This window comes from Bicyclus anynana, chromosome 11 (genome assembly GCF_947172395.1).
Source record: "Bicyclus anynana chromosome 11, ilBicAnyn1.1, whole genome shotgun sequence".
Classification (NCBI taxonomy): Eukaryota; Metazoa; Arthropoda; class Insecta; order Lepidoptera; family Nymphalidae; genus Bicyclus; species Bicyclus anynana.
In genome coordinates this window covers 12,763,359-12,783,578 of record NC_069093.1, presented here as the reverse complement: position 1 = coordinate 12,783,578, position 20,220 = coordinate 12,763,359, and the positions used below count along the sequence as shown (strand labels likewise).

The 20,220-nt window shown below is 35.0% G+C and overlaps 1 protein-coding gene across 3 annotated transcripts in view; it reads right to left on the bottom strand.

The window, feature by feature from the left end:
* The window catches only part of LOC112053382 (uncharacterized), a 141,451-nt gene that overhangs the window by 87,009 nt on the left and 34,222 nt on the right, over positions 1-20,220 (bottom strand). For all 3 annotated transcript variants that reach the window (XM_052884218.1, XM_052884219.1, XM_052884217.1), the window contains exon 2: positions 19,602-19,667. The gene's annotated coding sequence lies outside the window, so the exon portion shown is untranslated. The remainder of the gene's footprint in view (positions 1-19,601; positions 19,668-20,220) is intronic.

The following is a 20,220-nucleotide window of genomic DNA, read 5'->3' as shown; positions in this document are numbered from 1 at the left end:
GACGTACGACCGCATTTTCGTCCGCGTGGAATTCAGTTATCACAAATCCCGCGTCAACCATGATTTTTTCCGGGATGAAAAGCGGCCTATGTGTTTAATCAGAGTAAAATCTATTTCCATTCAAAATTTCAGCCAAATCAGATTAAAGCCGCAGCGTAAAGGTGGAACATACTTAGATACACAAAAACTTTCGCCTTTATAATATTAGTGTGAAGTGTGATTAATGTGATAGTTTTAAGTGTGATTATACTAGCAAACGTCCCGCAGTTTCACCCGCTTAGTTTCCGTTCCTGTAGGAATACAAGGATAAAGTATGGTTTATGTTATTCGGTGAAGATACAGCGTTCCATTGGTAGAAGAATATTCATAATCAGTCCAGTAAATTCAGAGATTTGCAAATGCAACCTCACAAACTTTACGTCTAGCTGACGCCGAGCGGTTTCACTCGCGTGGTTCTCTTTCCCGTAGGAATGCGGGGATATTTTATAGCCTTCCTCGATAAATGGGCTATCTAACACTGAAAGAATTTTTCAAATCGGACCAGTAGTTCCACATATTAGTAATTTAGTATAGAATTATAGATTAATCAGAAATAGATTCAATTCGTTCACAACTGCGTTAGATATCCAAGACATTTTTTTTTCTCTCAAAGGTCGAGACGATTTTAGTAGGCACGAAATAACACTGCAGCAGGAAATTACTTGCAGATTTTCCAATGTTTTATGCATTGTTAAGTCAAGTGTCAATGTCAAAGATTTGTTACGGATGACACTGTGTTTCGTCATTCGTGTGTCGTTATGTAGTTGTTTTATTACATTTTCCTTCCCGTTCCTGTTGTTTCGATCATCACATGTTAAATGATATGTAATGTATATCATTCCATCATCGAAATTCCTCAGTGCCTGAAGAAAAAAGTCTTCGAACAGTGCGTGTTGCCAGTGATATGGTTCCGAGACTAGGTCGCTAACTATGGGCCTGATAAGACAGCGGGCTCAGAGTCACACAGCGGGCGATGGAACGAGCTATGTTAGGAGTATCTCTGCGTGATCGAATCAGAAATGAGGAGATCCGCAGAAGAACCAAAGTCACAGACATAGCTCATAGGGCACATATTTCGAAGAGCCGATGGACGTTGGGGTCCCAAAGTGCTGGAATGGCGACCCCGCACTCGTAAGCGCAGTGTTGGCCGACCCCCCACCAGGTGGACTGACGACATCAAGCGAGTCGCAGGGATTCGCTGGATAAAGATGGCTCTGTATCGTGATATTTGGAAGTCCCTACAAAAGGCCTATGTCCTGCAGTTGACGTCCATCGGCTGATCTGATGATGATTATGATGATGATGATGTATATCATAGCTTTGTCGCATACTACCTACCAACGCTTTCGCCGGTGTAGTTTCTGTCAGTCGCCCGCCATGTAGTAGTAGAATTGAGGACCACCGGCCACTTGGCTAGGGGGGCAGTAGCACTACAGGCTATCCACTGGATTAACGAAACAATTACTTGAAAATAAGCTTTTTAACACAAAACGTACGTACCTATTTTAGTTATTTTGATTTTAACACAGAACCACTAAACCTGAAACTGGACCAATTTGGAAGTATACTCTTACAAACAAAAATATATTTTCAAAATAGGTTATTAAAGGACGAAGTTATGAGGTAACAAACATAAAAAAACATACGCTTCGAATTGAGAACCTCCTCCTTTTTTGAAATCGGTTAATTAAATAATATTAATTTAAGCTAAAGTAGTTTGTTATGATTTAAATATAACTTTTAACGATCTTGCTTTTCACTTGAAAGTCTCGTAAGTTGCAATAAAATGTCACATGGTTACAAGAAAATGTAACATAACGTATGGCTTACGTTACTCGTCAGTAGAATTTAAACGACAAGATCCGTTTACAATGATGTGATATTATGTAAATAAGCATCAGGGTTTTCAACATAGAACAAGATGTTATGCTTATTGTTATTTTCATACATATTTTAATTGTAAAGATGTAAAATTTAAATGGTGAAATTGTCATTTGAATCATTAAATACTTAATAAATAATTTGCATGCCTAATTGGCAAGATACATTTACCATCTACATCTACCGACCACCTGTATAAATAATGTATCTGCAAAGAAATAAATTGATTGATTGATTGATTGTATAAATATTTTACTACAAAGTAAAAAATAGATTAAACCCACGAGTACCTAAATCATAAATCATTATGAGAAGAAAAATCTTATTTTTCAGGCAACTGCAAAGGGGATCCTTCTATGAGTTTCCTAGGTTGATTCTAGAAGGTAAGATACCCGGAAAACGTGCTCTAGGAAGACAGCAAAGATAGATGATGTCAAAAGCCTTGAAGAATTTTCTACACACGACCACCAAACTTCAGTTGAAAGAAGGCACCTAATGTCGATGGTGATTACGAGTACTCCAATTGAAGGAATTTTGAATTTTCCGGATCACATAACATGACAATTGACAATACATCTTGGCGGTAGATATAAGCCTAATAAAGCAAATATGAAGTAAGTAAACGTAAACGCCCTTGAAGAAACAGACTAATAAATCGTCATCACGATAGGAAGTAACCCAATACAACAGATCATTAAAGTATTATTAAAATAGAGCATAAACAACCAGTTGGAGCAGTTAAAGCTGGTAGCCCTGTGTTAGCACAAGTTGACCTGCCATATAACTTGTAACGGCTCAGTTTAATGAGTTTGCAATCATGGTTAAAGACAAAGATGAGTTATGCATACCGCGCGCTTCAGCTCATAAATATTTGGACAAATGCGTTGCCTCTAGCTTGCAGTACTTGGCACATATGGAACGTTAATACCAGTTTGCGCTATTTCTATGATGTCTTTCCATTATCTTTTGTTTAATTATTTTAATTTTGATATTATGACCATACTTTTGGATGCACTTGAATTAAACTTTCAAGTGCATGCAAAAGTATGGTCATAATTATCATCATCATCATCATCATCATCATCATCGTCATCATCATCATTGCATTGAATGCACTTGGAAGTTTAATTCATTTATTTTAACGCTTTTTCTAAAAAATTAAAACTAATCAATTTCATACCAAAAGTATGAAATTGATTAGTTTTAATTTTTTAGAACAAAACCATAAACAACGACTTTAATCATCACTTGAAAATAATCCAAAAAAAAATATTTATTGTATATTCAAAATTATTGAAAAACTTATATTTTTGACGTTGGCTTTTAAAATAAATACTAAAAACTTATAAGATACCTTTGTAATTTTTTTTTATCAAGGCTTTTTTATGAGATACTATCGGACGCCCGTGACTTCATCCGCGTGGATTTTTCAGGGATGAAAGTAATTTAATGTAAGTTAATGCATAGTAAAATCAATTTCCATTCAAAACTTCAGCCGAATCGCTTCAGTAGTAGCGACGTTAAAGAGTAACAAACATCCATACAAACTTTCGCGTTAGTAATATTAGTAGAATTAAAAATATCTCTAGATATCAAAGAAGAACTGGAGCTGTGAAATAATCAAACTTCGCAAACGCAATGAAAAGATCTGACTAATGGTACATGTAATTGCAACATTCACATATGAATCAAATATGAAATACAGCAAGAAACGATGTCTTACATCACAAGTAAAAAACGTTTTGAAATATACAAACAAAAACTACTTAAATACCAACATCGATGATTTTAAATGCAACAGAGTAACAAGAGTATTATTTATAGTACAAACTACGAAAGACGTAGAGTGCAGGCCGCTATTAAAAAATGTTCCAGCGCGTATAGCCTGCAGGCTCTATTACCTACACGATTACTCATACATGGACACGCAGTTTTTAGAAACAACTTATAAGGCATAGGATACATTATTCTAAATTGTCTTAAGAAAACCAGATTCAGAGATGGATTTCTGCATTACTTATCTTTAAGTAACATTACTTATAACTACATCGTTAAAAGCTTATGACTTATGAGGTTTTGGATTAAGAGGTCCTAGATTTGATACCTGGGTGATGCATCCGGCTATGAAATATAGACCTTAATTTCATCCAAGAAACTCTCATTGAAAGTTCTGAGCCCTTATTTGAGCAGGGAGCCGCTCGATGCTGGTGGCTCGAGACCGTGGTATTTGGAAGTCTATATGTCACCGTAACTCGTAAATACCGTTACTTTATAGTCTATCTCGCGAGATTTTGAACTGTCGATAGATTGATTTATACAAGAGGCCTATGATCATCAGTGTTGAAGGTTGTTACCTTGCCTTGCAGAACAACTTGCCACAGGTGCCAGTTATTATAGTTAGCATTTGGAAGTGTTTGTTACTTTATTGCCAGCTAAGACGATCCTTATTAAAGCAGTGAAATGAGTCTAACCTCATATCTGGTCTCCTATGAGGAGGCTTATAATTAGATTTTTTTTTCTGCAAGATAGCCCTTGACTACAATCTCACCTGATGGTAAGTGATGATGTAATCTAAGATGGAAGCAGGCTAACTTGTTAGGAGTAGGATGAGACTCCACACCCCTTTCGGTTTCTACACGACATCGCAGCGGAACGCTAAATCGCTTGGCGGTACGTCTTTGTCAGTAGGGTTGTAACTAGCCACGGCCGAAGCCTCCCACCAGCCAAAAGAGTGTAATGAGTTAAAACAATGTATGTTAATGTTAATTAATTTAAATTCTAAAAGTTAATATTTCTGTCCGTTACATTTATACTTCTTAACTGCTGCATTACTTTCAACCGACTTCAAAAAAAGGAGGAGGTTCTCAGTTCGACGAGTATGATTTTTTTATGTTCGTTACCTCATAACTTTGTCATTTATTAACCAATTTTGAAAAATCTTTTTCTGTTTGACAGAGTATACTTCCAGATTGGTCCCATTTCATTTTCATGAAAATCTGTTTAGTCATTTTGTGCTAAATCTAAATAACTGAAAAACGTCTTTACCTTTTCCTTCTAAAAGCAACGAGATTTTGACAGGATTTCAACGAAATTACAATCAAGCGCTAGTCGTTTGTAAATCGTCTATGACACGTAAAGCCACGTACCATATATGGTGCATTGCACAAATCAAAGACAGGAATAAGGATGATCAGGTTGCACCAGTTTATAATACTCGTATGACTATGTATGGACGCAGACACTTGTTATAGAAGAACGTGGCTATGATAAATAAGCCATAGTTAAATAGATAAATAAATCTTGTCTCCGCTTTGATGTCTGATACGTCATCCTTTTACTTTTAATGAGCTTTAAAGGATGCCTTTCCCTATTCCTTACCTTTGAAGTTTAAAAACAGATAAGATTAATACACGTGTGTTAGTTAATCTACATCCGGAGGCTGTGGCTGTGAGTTATAGCTTTAATTTTCCCTAACACAGATAGACACCTAATCAAGATAGAAATAGAGAATACAATGAATCATACAATTAATTGGATTTTCCGATAACAACACAAAATTTTCTTTTTGTGTATTTTTGTTTCTTTTTTATTTAAAGAAAAATTTAAATTGTCTTGTATTATATATTCTGCACGTAGTCTATCAATTACCTTTAGATAACTCCAACAAACTCTTTAACTTAAATGATCCTTTATGAAAGTCCTAGTAATCACCGTTCCCGGAGAATAAAACGGTAATTGCATAATCCGATCTTTGATTATTGTTGACATGTTGTTGAAAAAATAAGCTTTATTTGAACTTTCTTAATTTTATCTAAGTAAATAATCATCAATTATAAAGTAATAATTGATGATTATTGACTTAGATAAAATTGAGAAAGTTCAAATGAAAAAGCCTAGAAAAAAAAATCACCATCTTGTTTTTGTAATGGCTATTACCATTTAATTCGCTTTACAGCCTAAGCGGAATCCAATACTGTACTCCGTACTTACCATTTTTTTCTGTAGGTTTTACGGCAAATGATGGCGCAGCGACCGGAAGGTTTGGAAAAGGTTTGGAAAGGTATAAAATGATTTTATCATAATAAAGTCTTAAATTGTCGAGTACCGTAGACAATTGTATGTTACGTACCAAAAAATAGGAATACTTTATGGTAATATTACCCTATTAATGTAATATTTTGTAACTTCGTAAATAACTGCATAAAAATTACGAAAAAAATTGAGCAGATGTATTAACACTATAGATTCCAAAAATGAAATAATACTAAAACACGCGTGGCAATGGTAGTTACTATTTTGTTTTCTGGGAACGCCGGTCTGTTCTCTGTTTATTTTTTCAACAAAAGTGAGTTTATAGGACTCACTTGAATATAAATAATCATTGGATGAATATTATAAACGCATTTACGCATTCGTGTCTCTCGATTGCCTTTACAATCAACAAATTATATAACGTATCCTATTCTCGGCAAGATGTTAATGATGATAATGAAATTAACCTTTAAGAAAGTCGTATGTTATCAAAGGACTTTACACATTAAATTTTTATTTATTCCACACAACTGAGTCTAGAGTATAATACTAAAGACTCAATTTGTCAAATATAAATCATAGTTAATTTAAACAGGGCCCGCAAAAAGTTCAACTAGAAACAGTTTATTGCTATGTATAGTTGTATACTCATCTGATTGGATGATTTATAAACGCATTTCTGCATGCGTGTCTCTCAGTGGCAACCGCCTTAAATTCAATAAATGTCTGAGCAGCAAATTACAACCACTATCAATCATGCACCAAGTATTTATGGCCAAGCTATAAAGTTACACCTTTTTGTTCGGTTCTGCGACTAAGTTTTATTACAACGTCATTTGTACTTGTATGTTTATCGAGCAATATTGCTGACGAATGTGTGTTAGCGCTTGCGGCTCTTTTGTTTGGTGAAAGGGCATAAATAACTGCGCGATGGTTTTTACGCATTAAAAATTAATAGTGATATAGAATGACAAAGTAACTCAGAGGGCCTAGTGGCAGTTTCGTATTGTTACTATCGCGTTAACGTAAACGCGAATTTCTAAGGAATTAAAACAGCGCCATCTAGTGACACTACTGCACAGCTGTTTCAATTCCATATAAATTCGCGTTTACGTCAACACGATAGTAATTGTATGAAAATATTGAAAACTCCCACTAGGCACACTGACCAATTTGACTGACCTTTTATTGTGTCGCACTCAAAGTCGTCAGCAAAATAGTCTGTCGTTTTTTGATGGGGACAAGGTAAACTCACACATCGACATATTAAACACCGAATAAATATTCCTGTGTCCTTACTACACACAACTATTAATTTTAAATCGTAATACACACACATGTAATTTTAACACAATGAAACATCGATTTTATAGATAATGATCATAGAGTTTTGACAGAGGGGTTACCTTACCTTAGCGAGGCAGAACTAGGGAATTGGTCTGAGCAAAGTAAGTACTAACTTGACATTGTATATGAGTTTGAAATCATTTTTAACCGACTTCCAAAAAGGAGGTAGGTCTTATAATGTTACTTAAGCTAAAACATTTATTAAAAAAAACTATCTTAAGACTAATTAATATTACCTACGTTTATCTAAATAATCTTTTACAAAAATCTTGCGTTTTTGCTGGCAGGGCTTGTAATGTGTAATCTCTGAATCCACTGAACCGATTTAACGTTATTTGTGAATGTCATAGTTTATATTTCCATGTACTAACTACGCGGGCAAAATCGTGGGGTGTTGGCTAGTATAAAAAATATTGGTTTTTCATACAAAATTTTTCAAAAATAAAACTTAGTATCGTAACTAAGTACTAGCTATAAACGAAGTGCATCATCAAATAATTCGCCTTTATAAGGTTCAAAGGGTTAACAAGGGTACGTTGTATAACTTAAGGGTTTATGGTACGTACGTACACTGCCTTTTTGTCTAAAAACCCATAGAGTAAAACTTAGTTGCAACAATTTTTGTTCTTAGATAATTAACAGAAGACTGGTAAATTCTATTTCGATTCATCTCTTTATAAGGCTTTATAGGAAGTCAGTCAATCGCGTCACTCATTAGTTCGGGATAATCTCACTAATAGGGTTTTAATTGGACATAACAATTCCTCAAGCAATAAGTCGTGAACGGAGCAAATAGATGGGATTTAAACCAAACAAAGGAAAGCGGAATGCTTTTCTTAGCTTCCGTTGGTTCTTTTAAAAGTCTTTTACGAACGTAGACCTAATTATCTTTTAAAAATAATATAATCAATAAGTTAAGCTTTGTTTATATCTTTGTATTTTTATTTTATGTTGTATCATTAATTATATTTTATTTTATTGAGTAAAAATATATAAGTATATACAATAAATAAACTTAATTGTTTTGTAAAATAGAGTTTCGTTATAAATACTTAGATTATAGATTAATATGAAAATTACAAACTTTTAGTGTGTCTATAACCATTTAAAGCTAAATTTCTAACTAAACTTCCTAAACACATCTCGACATTGTACACAATATTTTGGTATTACTTGTTTATAGAATTTCCTTGTTTATTAAGCGACTAATTAAATTAAGACAATTAGCTTTGTTCGCTTCAGTTTCGATGCATTAGTGACATATCCAATAGTACAAATTCTTTGGTTTTATCGAATTGAAAGCTTAGTGTTAATAACTAAAAATATAGATAAAATAAAAATATACGCCTATGTAATAATAAATTATTGCAGATCGTTAGAGGCGTTTTAATGCTCGTGAAAAAGAAAAAAGAAACATTAAGAGTTAGATATGAATTCAATAAAAATTATGAGGTTGATAGTGAAGTAGTTAATGATTGGATAACTATGTTATAACGAAGATATCAAACATCTATACTTAATATTATAAAGCTAAAGAGTTTGTTTGTTTGTTTGTTTGATTAAACTCGCTAATCTCAGGAACTACTGGTCCGATTTGAAAAATTCTTTCAGTGTTAGATAGCCCATTTTTCGAGGAAGGCTATAGACTATATATTATTCCCATATTCCTACGCGAACGGGAATCACGCGGGTGAAACCGCACGGCTTCAGCTAGTTGTAAATAAAATTAAAGCTTATAAAACACAAGAGAAGACTAAAGACAAGGTTATGCGGCATTTGTTTAAACTACACAATCAATCGCAAACCCAGAGTAACTATTGAGGATCTCTCCTGTTTAAAACATTAAAAAAAATGTCAAACATTGCGGTTTATGAAGTGCCATGCAAATGTTAACACAGCCGTTGTTTGCATGTGTACAAACAATTATAGACGACAGAATAAAGACTAAGCCAGTTGAGTACGCCAAATTGCGATGGTCAAACGCAATGCTAATGTGAAATTACCGTTAGCTTATAATGTTTATACGGGACGATCAAACTGACACTAGTAACGATAATGCGTGTATTAAATGCGTATATTGAGCACTAGCTGAAGCAACGCGGTTTCATGTGGTTTCTGTTCCCGTAGGATTATGGCGATAATATATAGCCTACAGCCTTTCTCGATAAATGGGTTATCTAAAACTGATTATTTTTTTCAAATCAGACCAATACTGAGATTAGCGCATTATCTTCTTCTTTAACTAAGAAACACTTCAGCTTTATAATATTACTAGCAGACGCCGGCGACTTCGTCCGCGTGGAAGTCAATATAAACTTTCAACTCCTATTTCACTTTAGGGGTTGAATTTTAAAAATTCTTGAAGCACGTTATATTTCTTATATTTCTTTTTATGATTTATGAAAAAAAAATTAAAACTGTAACTAAAAATGTAGGACTTTCCATACAAACTTTCAACCCCTATTTTATCTCCTTGGGGGTAGAATTGATCAAAATCCTTTTTAAAAATTTTAATTTTTATCGCTTGTTCTGCACCACAATACAACAATCCCAAATCTCACGCCTATTGAGACGCACGAAAGAACGTCAGCAAAATTAGAGAGAATAGCTGATAACAAAGCGACAAGGTATCTGTACACGAACCATTTGAGGCCACTTTTGTCTATTATTTATTAACAATACAGCCCTAACAGCTATTAACACTTGACTTACTCGTCATTCTAAATTGGCTTTCATCGTACACTTAATCGTCCGTGTAGTCGTATGAAACGTCGTCTCGCCATTTATAAAAACTGATGCACTTAACCACCGATCGCAAAAAACACAGGAGCAACGTTAAATTAACGAGCATATACACGTCTAGCATACAGGTTCTTGTTAAGCGGGTACACACGAGCGGTGCGGCGCCGCATCGCAAAGATTTCACCATATCAGCGGCGCCGCAACGTTGTTATGTCTCAACAGGGCCGTAGCAGCGTTGGACAGTCTGTTAATAAAGTAATGTTGTGACTTCCCGCCTCGTCTCGATGGTTGTAAGTCCAATTTTTTTTCTGATTGTGTAGTGCCATGCTCCTTATGGGACCTCAGCGGCGTCACCGGGGGGTTTGGGCGAGCGCAGAAGCATCGCCTGATAGGGCCCGAAGGCAGAAGCAGAGTAGATGGGCGGAACGACTCTCTAAGACTCTCTGAGACTCGGACCTCGGCTTAGAGGGCCGTTCGGGAAGGGTGTTTTGGCCTGAGTGTATCAGTCCGGGCGCCCCCGAGATCGTGAGTTAAAATACCCACGTCTGGGTGACGTCAGATATCGGGACGCTGTGTAGCTTGTGTTTGTGCTGCCTGGGAAGCATTGTCTTAATTATGTCATCGTTGGGCGTCTAGATCTACAATCAGCATTGGTATCGGGGATGAGTAAGTCCAGTGCGGCGGAACGTATCGTGTGACATGCCACAGATATTTATATTTGTATTTCTATGTAATACGCAGCGACACCGCTCCGGCACCGCACCGCCGCCGCAACGCATCGTGTGTCCCCGCCCTTAAGCGGTTTCAAATTGATATTGACATCACATGTTTTGTTGTCCGTTTTTTAGCGGGAACATGCGATTTGAATTCATGTTATCCTATTAAACGTGAACGTTTGAGCGTGTTTTCGGTTTGCTGTGTGACAGCGTCATTTGTTTTGTAATCGAATTAACAAAATTATCAATCTAATCAATTAATTAGTGTAACTGTTGACAGAACATTTTGTAAGTAGACACTACTGTGTGACTTTTTACAAAATTGCATTTAGAAGTTCTTTTTTTTATTCTTTACATGTTAGCCCTTGACTGCAATCTCACGTGATGATAAATGATGATGCAATCTTAGATGGAAGCGGGCTAATTTGTTATGAGGATGATGAAAATCCACACCCATTTCGGTTTTCAACGACATCGAACCGGAACGCTAAATCGCTTGGTACGTCTTTGCCGGTTACCACTTTCAAAAATTAACTATTTTATTGATACTTTATTTTAAATTGAAAAATTATCAGCATCTTGTTTACTAACTTAAATAATGTTAAGTAATCTCTCTCTAGGCAACCATACAATTGTAAATTATAGTATTGTATTATATTTTAAGCAACAGTTGAGTTTCTTGATAGTTTTTCTTAACAGAGCATGCCTTCCGAACCGGTGGTAGAGAAAGAGAAAAGTGCTTAGACAGTAAGACTACTTGAAATAAAGGAATTTTTATTTGATTTATTTCGTAATGAAATTGGCTTAACCTTAACGATGTAGGTACTAAACCTCAGGTTTAGAACCTACATCCAAAGCATATCTGAGAAAATCTGAGTCTATTTTCGAAAACATATAATCCAAAATTGAAGTGTAAATCAAACGCAGGTTGGACCTAATGTGCAGATTACTATACTTGTGTGTAGATGAAAGCATTTATCTATCTTCAACCTCTCCATCCAATTCCTTCCAAGTAATCTTGTCATTAAATTGTAATTCTCAGACGCTGGAATATTTTCAGATGGTTTGGAATCCGTACAGAGGACTTAGATTGACAGTGAAAGCCAAGTTTTGGAATCAATAAAAAGCAATCTTTGACTCCCGTGAGAAAGATTTGAAGAATTGGATTACTTCAAGAACTCGTCTTCTCTGACGGAAGCCTTACAAGGGAATGACGTTCACTGCTATTTCCTACGGAATTATCATTTGTGATCTGTAACTGAAGAATTTAGAGTGGAATTTACTATTGAGCTAGGAGTTTAACGTCTGAGCGAAACTTTCTAAAAATTGATTTATTGAAGTAATTAACTACCTCCAACAAAGTATGATGCTAATGATCTGCATTGTTATTGTTTACTTGTCACGACTTGTCGATTTTGAAGACATTTCCATCTTGAAATAATCATTGAAATTCAAATCACAATGATTTAGTAATAAACATTATTTTGGAATCCTCACTGACGTGAAAGCCAATGGATGTAACCTCTGCCTCTGATTCCGGAGGGCGTAGGTTCGAATCCGGTTCGGGGCATGCATTTTCAGAAATTAAATATCACGTGTCTCAAAACGGTGAAGGAAAAACGTCGTGAGGAAACCTGCATACCTGAGAATTTTGTTAATTCTCTGTGCGTGAAGTCTGCCTATCCGCATTGGGCCAGCGTGGTGGACTATTGGCCTAACCCCTATAATTTTGAGAAAAACTCGTGCTCAATATGGGTTGTCAATGATGATGATGAATGAAGACTTAGGCCCATTTTTAATAGCTTTTATATCGATAGTATGATAAGTAAATGCTCGTTTAAGTATAAAAAGTTGTTAAATAATGAAATCATTATAAAATTTTATTATCACTTAGTTTTTATCTCTTGGTCTTTCAGTTTATTTATAGATTCTAACTTAAGCCCAGGTATTGTATGAAGTCTAGTCAAACCAGTCGCCGCCACCCTTATTTGTGTAGGTAACCATAAAAAGTGTGATATTTATAGTTTCCAATGTTTTAATTAGTTCTGTATCGCATCCAAGAATAAGTTAAGGAGTACTCGAGAATGCTCTGTTTTAAATACATAGGCTATAAGCCTTATAACTTACCTAATACCTGATGACTGAACTGGACTACTTATCCTTAAAGTTATAGGGTTTTTATATTTTTACTTAAATATAATATTGAATAGCTCTTCACTACAGAGCCAGAGCCACTACTCCTTCCTTGCAGGATTTGGAGGTTGAACCCACCACACTACTCCAATGCAGCATTTTGACGGCCTCCGTGGCGCAGTGGTATGCGCGGTGGATTTACAAGACGGAGGTCCTGGGTTCGATCCCCGGCTGGGCAGATTGAGATTTTCTTAATTTGTCCAGGTCTGGCTGGTGGGAGGCTTCGGCCGTGGCTAGTTACCACCCTGCCGATAAAGACGTACCGCCAAGCGATTTAGCGTTCCGGTACGATGCCGTGTAGAAACCGAAAGGTGTGTGGATTTTCATCCTCCTCCTAACAAGTTAGCCCGCTTCCATCTTAGACTGCATCATCACTTACCATCAGGTGAGATTGTAGTCAAGGGCTAACTTGTAAAGAATAAAAAAAAAATGCAACAAGTTTGCAGATTTGCAGGTTAAGGGTGATAATGTTTTTCACTATTAGCCCATGCATTCTGCAGTTACAGCGATGAGACATCGCTCATTTCCATGGCAACATCGTTGTTAGTGGCATTTTATTTTTGACATCCCACAGAAATAAAGTTTAAATTCTAATAAAACAGGCTGATATTACATCGACGAGTATAAAATAGCGGATTTTCTTACCTTAGATGTCAACGATAATAGCTAGAATAGACTTATCGTTCATTTAGTGGAACAACACCGACCACACTCAGGGGCTGCTATTGAGATTCTCATAAAGGCAAAAAAGAAAGGAATAAAGAAAATACGTTTATATATATGTTGTGCCACACATGACAAGGTCTCACACTTATTGTAGTAGCAGTATTTAGTAAACTATTACTAATTAATTAATATTTAATAATTTTAAATACCAATTTACTGTAAATTATTATATTTAATTTTAAACTTATTATAAAAATAAAATAAAAGAAAATATCATTTTTTTTTTTATTCTTTACAAGTTAGCCCTTGACTACAATCTCACCTGATGGTAAGTGATGATGCAGTCTAAGATGGAAGCAGGCTAACTTGTTAGGAGGTTACATTATATCTAGAACTATGTAATTAAAATAAATTAAAATTAAAACTAATGCCTAAAAATACTTATCAAAATTTGCCGCCCTTGGTAGGGTGATCACGCAGGTACTGACGATCAACAGTATATTAAATTGACACAAAAAACATTAAAGAAAACCAATCAGATAGCAATCGCATCGACGAGACTATATCGCTACAAGAGACGTGAACCTCCGTCCAATAATGATGGAAATCTTAATACAATCTTCAGATATTATCCGATACCAAACAAGCTACATGTAAACAAGTCAAGCTATTCCATTAGAGCTTTTATCACTTGCGTGTAGGAATCTAGCCGGCGCGTATTCTAAGCAAAAACCAAATGCAATAGGTATTATGCATTCAGTTCACGATACAACACCATCCTGCGATTGTCGGTGACGCGATCATATTTCCAACTGATGCTAATAATCGTGAGACCTGCGGTAATTTAACGCAAATTATGCTATAGCTTGGCAACTTCGTTGATGACACTCCCATGATGTGCGGGCGACGGGGGGAAAGACTATGCGGGTGTTAAATCGTGTGTACGGGGAAGTGAGGTGCATCAGTCGTGGATTTTTCATTCATCGCTACATACACGTCCCCCGGCACGCGAGGACCATCGGGTGTGCTACAAACGAATGTGCCAAGTTATACCCTCAAACTCTCGTGCTCATTTGAAACTTGGTGCATTACTGAATGAAATAAAGCATATCAACAAGTTTCTAACCAAAATTCAAATTCGTTTATTCCAAGTATGTTTGTTTACAGGTTTTTTTGTAAAGTCAAGTTTCTTCAAATGTGGTTTCCCTACAGAAACACTAAAATTTTCAGGAATAATGGCGTTTTTTTAAAATTTCTCAAAGGTTTTGATGTTCTTGAAGGATAACTTGAAAAATTATTTCTCATCCTAATATCGAAAAGTTATATTAAAACTACGCTTTATACTTGTATGATTGAGGATCTGGACATTTGAAACCTGCTATTACTCAACGTCCACAAGACGATTCAAACTTAGCTTCATGAGCATGGGCTAACAAAGATACAGCTTTTAAAAAAATATAAAGATCTGGCTAATACAGACAATAAGTGATTACAGAATATCTTTTTTTACCTTACTTCAACGAAAGGTTTATACCTTATTCACTTTATGTTCTTTAAAACTTAACCTGCCGCTTCCATCAACTGTCTCTTAGCACAGGATTGATAGCCTTTTAGCACAATAACATTTCCATTAGTACACAGAGATTGTGGGCACCATAAAGAGATTCTAGGAAATTCGGTTTCCTGAGTCGTTAATGCCAATAGTAAATCATAGACATAACTGATTTTAATATTATATTCCTCCGCTGCCGTCTCATAATGTACCCATTTGTAAGAACATCAGTTCTCAACGAAACGAGTGATATAAACTTTTATGGCTAAACCCATGTTCATAATCACATACAATAACACCTGAGACAGCGAACGAAGTTAATGGCGCGTGCAAAACTATACAAACACTATGAACTATGTAAACTTTGATTTTGTGTGTTCTATGTATCATTTACTAACAACTAATCATTTGGATAACAGTCGCGACAGCGTTAATGTTGCTGAAAAAACAGCTCAGTGACAATACTATTTAGGAGATTTAAACCCACGTTTAGGAGATTTAAACCCACGTCTTACTAGACACGGGCATAAATTAGTTATTTCTGCGTATCGTCTCCAAAGAGTTAAAAAATCTTTTGTAGGTTTGGGTGTACTCTTCTATAACAAGATCCCCAAGACTGTGATGGACTTGCCAATGCACAAATTTAAGCAATGTGTTAAAAAACATTTACTTAGTCGCGGTTACTACACTATTGATGAGTTCCTTAACGATAAAGGTGCTTGGAGGCCATTGGATCAGCTTCCACCTTCACACAGGAAGTAAAACTATAAGATATTGTAATTGTTATCAATTGTAAATTATAGTACTGTATGACTTTTTCATTTCAAAAGAGCAACTGTTGAGTTTCTTGCCGGTATCTTCTCAGCAAAACCTGCCTTCCGAACCGGTGGTAGAATCTTTACAAATAGTCAACTGACGTGTCAAAAGTGCTTGTAAATTGAGCCTACTTGAAATAAATGAATTTTGATTTGATTTGATTTGATACATAATCGCGTTTGCGACAATGTGAACAAATCATTTTGCTTGGTGAATATCACCGAACGAATAGAGACCCTTCGCTGTAGCACAGATTTGCATAATATCACAGTATGTATAACTACAGAAGATTCACTCCGCAACGTCACTGCAGTTAAATAAAAAACGACTCTCGCAACGATTTAATACGGCGCATTTCAGTTCGAACCAAATTAAGTGCCTTCAGTTATATATTTTAGCGCATCCGGGTGACACTCGCTTGAATTAACAGAGGCCCGCCCATGTACTTGTGCGTTTTTTAACCGACTTCCAAAAAGGAGGAAGTTCTACGTTCTGCTGTGTGTATGTTTTTTTTTTATGTATGTCCAGAACCGATTTTGAAAATTCTTTTTTTGTTTTGAAGGGTTTGATTCCAGGGTGGTCCCATTTTTTTCATGTCAGGATCTGATAATGGCATCCTGGAGAAATTGAGGGGAACTTTCGAAAATTGTAGAGACGGCTAGTGCGTTTGTTAGTGTTTCCATAAGGTATATTAAACCACTACAATTTTATGAAGTGCCAATCCAGTGTCGTGTTTTAATTGAATCTGTTTCTGAAAGAACCACAGAAATATTGTAGTTTAAACGGATTTAATTAAAATATCACTGGCTTGGCACCGCCTACAAACTGATCAGAAGGTAGCACATAGGTAAGATGTTATTTTTTACTTTTTAGTTTAAGTTAATTTTTAAGTTGGAAGTCGGTTAATTTTTTTTTATTAAAATTTTTGCAAATATAGGACAATTCACAGGTGTCTAATAATGCATCTTTTCTAACGTAAAATAACTCTTAGAACGTTCACCATTTTTCAAAAAGTTAGATAATACCTATGTACTATGTACCGATCTTACTCTTCCAAGAAAGATTTTTCGTAATTACATTGTTTATTAGAAGTAGGTATGTACAAAGTAGAAAAGATAATACAAAAAACGTTAGTGAGACTTGAGTTGAATTGCTCTCATACAATCAAGTGTGATCAAGTATTCTCGATGTGTTTGAGTGTGAAATTATTTGTATAACATTGTATTGCGATAATGAGTACAATACAGTTTCGGTTTTAGAACAGACCAATATATTCGTTTGCAAGAAAATTTGTTTAAACTTTCATCTAGGTAGGTACATTTGAACGAATGTAATCAGTGCATCAATTTACTTGAAATGTAAGAACTTTCATGAAACTTTCAACCCTTATTTAAATATCTGTCGGAGGATTAGATAGTAGCGCCATCTTACATTAATTAGAGTAACTAATTCGGTGGCGATATGCTGTTAGAAAAGGTTAGAAACGTCAAGGAGTACGTGTCGTGTATCTGTCAGTTGTTTGTCTGTACTCTGTGGACATCTGTCAGTTGACGATTTCTGAGAGAGATTTAAGTTAACTACACAAGTAATACAAAATAGTTTACTTTAATAATTTTTGTTCATATAGACCAATTTTCATGAACACAACTTGGAAAATAAAGGAATTTCTTACAAACTTTCTATTCCCCCTTATTTACCCCTTTCTCATTATATTTTCACGTTATTATTAGCTTAAAGTGTATAGTCATATATAACTTTATACCAAATTTCATTCAAATCGGTTCTGCGATATGCCGTGAAAAAATAATAGACTTATTTTAGTATTTATGATATCAACAAGCTTACGGATTACATGGACCATTTTTGCATTTCATCTAGTACTACGGAGAAAATGGCATCGTAAATATTCTACCAGCTCAAGATCGGGGCGGATCGCTATTAAATGAATAAAAACACGATTCCCTAGTCATCATCTTCATCAGTAGGCGCATCATAAAGCGATCGTTATCGCTTCGTTATCGGACGATAGCGCGGCCGCGTGAAATAACGGCATATTACGACTTAGTGCACCTACTTGCTACTAGGTGCGATATATCGCCTTGCGTACAATATACATGTTTATCTATACTAATATTATAAAGAGGTAAAGTTTGTAAGTTTGTAAGTTTGTAACATTCTTTAAATGGGGTAATCTTCGGAACTACTGGTCCGATTTCAAAAATTCTTTCACCAGTAGAATGCTACATTTTATATATATTTCATATAGGTATCATATATATTAGCCGAGTTATCACAGTTTTTGTCATACAGGTCGGACCGAAAATCCTCTTAAACAGACTTATTCGCATGCGCTGCCTTAACTATTGTGTAAAATTAAAATTAATGTATAGAGACTTTATGTATCTTTAAAAGTTCTACAAAAAAGTCCGCGACACCATTTATCTATCTTCTATATATTAACAGATATAGTAGCTTTTGTGTTTTAAAAATTATTAATATAAATTGGTAGGGTAGGGGTAGGGCAGGGGTAGTAGTAAAGTTGATATCGAATTTAACGCGGACGAAGTCGCGGGCGTCCGCTAGTTTATAATATACTTAAGTTGCTGCGATTGTAATAATGAAACTATTTTCGCCGTTATCAACCCATATTCGGCTCAAGCTGGCCTCGAGTCTGCTCTGAGAATGAGAGGGGTTACGTCTTAGTCCACCACGCTGGCCCAATGCGGATTGACAGATTTCACACACGCAGAGAATTAAGAAAATTCTCTGGTATGCAGGTTTCTCACGATATTTTGCTACAATGAATATCAGATTATCAATATAAGAATATCACTTGTCTCAAACGGTCCATTTAAGACAAGTGATATTCAATTTCTTAAAATGCACACAACTGAAAAGTTGGAGGTGCATCCTGGACCGGATTCGAACCCACACCCTCCGGAATCCGAGGCAGAGGTCATATTCACTGGCCTATCACTGCTGCTAAACTATTTTAAATTGCAGCTATTTTTAACCGTCTAAAAAAAGAAGGACGTTTCTGAAGGTATATATATTTTTTTGCTAGTGAATATATGTTCATTTGCGACTAGGTGCGAAATATCGCATTGCACATAAGAGATTTTGCTGTTTGTTTATTTAGATAAATGATAAATATTGATTTATCCAATATAAATGACGCATCATTAGTGAAATGTAGTTACTGACAATCCTAGATATACTTATGCTACATTACAAATTAAATCAAAACTAAGAATTATCAATACCTTTATTAAATTTAAATTTATAATAAATAAAATAATTATAAGAAATAAACACCATCTATTTAGATATTTAGATAATAATAGTTGAAATAATTTAAAATTGCTGCAATTCTTACTTGTGTAGATTTGGTCATTTGGAAAATGCGTTAAATAGATTTAGATGACTGAATTATTTAAAATTGCTGCAATTCGTGCTGCTAAATTGCAACTAGGTGCGAAAAATCGCGTTTTGTTCAATAAAATATAGATGTGTGTTTATTTAGATAAGTTCCAAGTTCAATTGAAGATTTGTTCGTTATGTTGCTGCTAGAGAAACAGCTTTATGAAAAATTTCAAAATAAGAAATATATAACTGACCTTTTGCTTCAATTTTTGACTTTCTTGCTGCAGTTTCTTTTAGAGGTATCGTTCCTGGCCTTTTACCTATAACAAAAATGCAAACATTTATAATTTCTATACATATAATCTGATACTTTACATGGATCTAAATCTAATTTATAATATATGTAAAAAAATTTATTTTTTACAAATCTACTTGATGTAAATAATTTACTTAGGCATATTATTTCTTAGAAACTTCGTTTTAAAGATGTATTAGATTAAATTGTATTGCGTTGAATGACATTTATTTTATATTTAATTGAAAGTGAATTTAATTAACTGAATAAAATTCACTTTTAACAATTACGTCCATATTTGTTTAATCAGCAGACGTTAAACAAGTAATTAACATCGTAAAGTGCATCAAGTATTTCATAATAAGCATTTCACTCAACGAGAGCAATTTAAACATAATATTGTATACGAGTACCTACAACAAAAAAGGTCAAATATGTAACCAGTCACAGCTTTTTTAAATTAAGAAATACCTAGTACTTAGTTACTTAACTTTTTTTTTTTATTCTTTAAAAGTTAGCCCTTGACTACAATCTCACCTGATGGTAAGTGATGATGCAGTCTAAGATGGAAGCGGGCT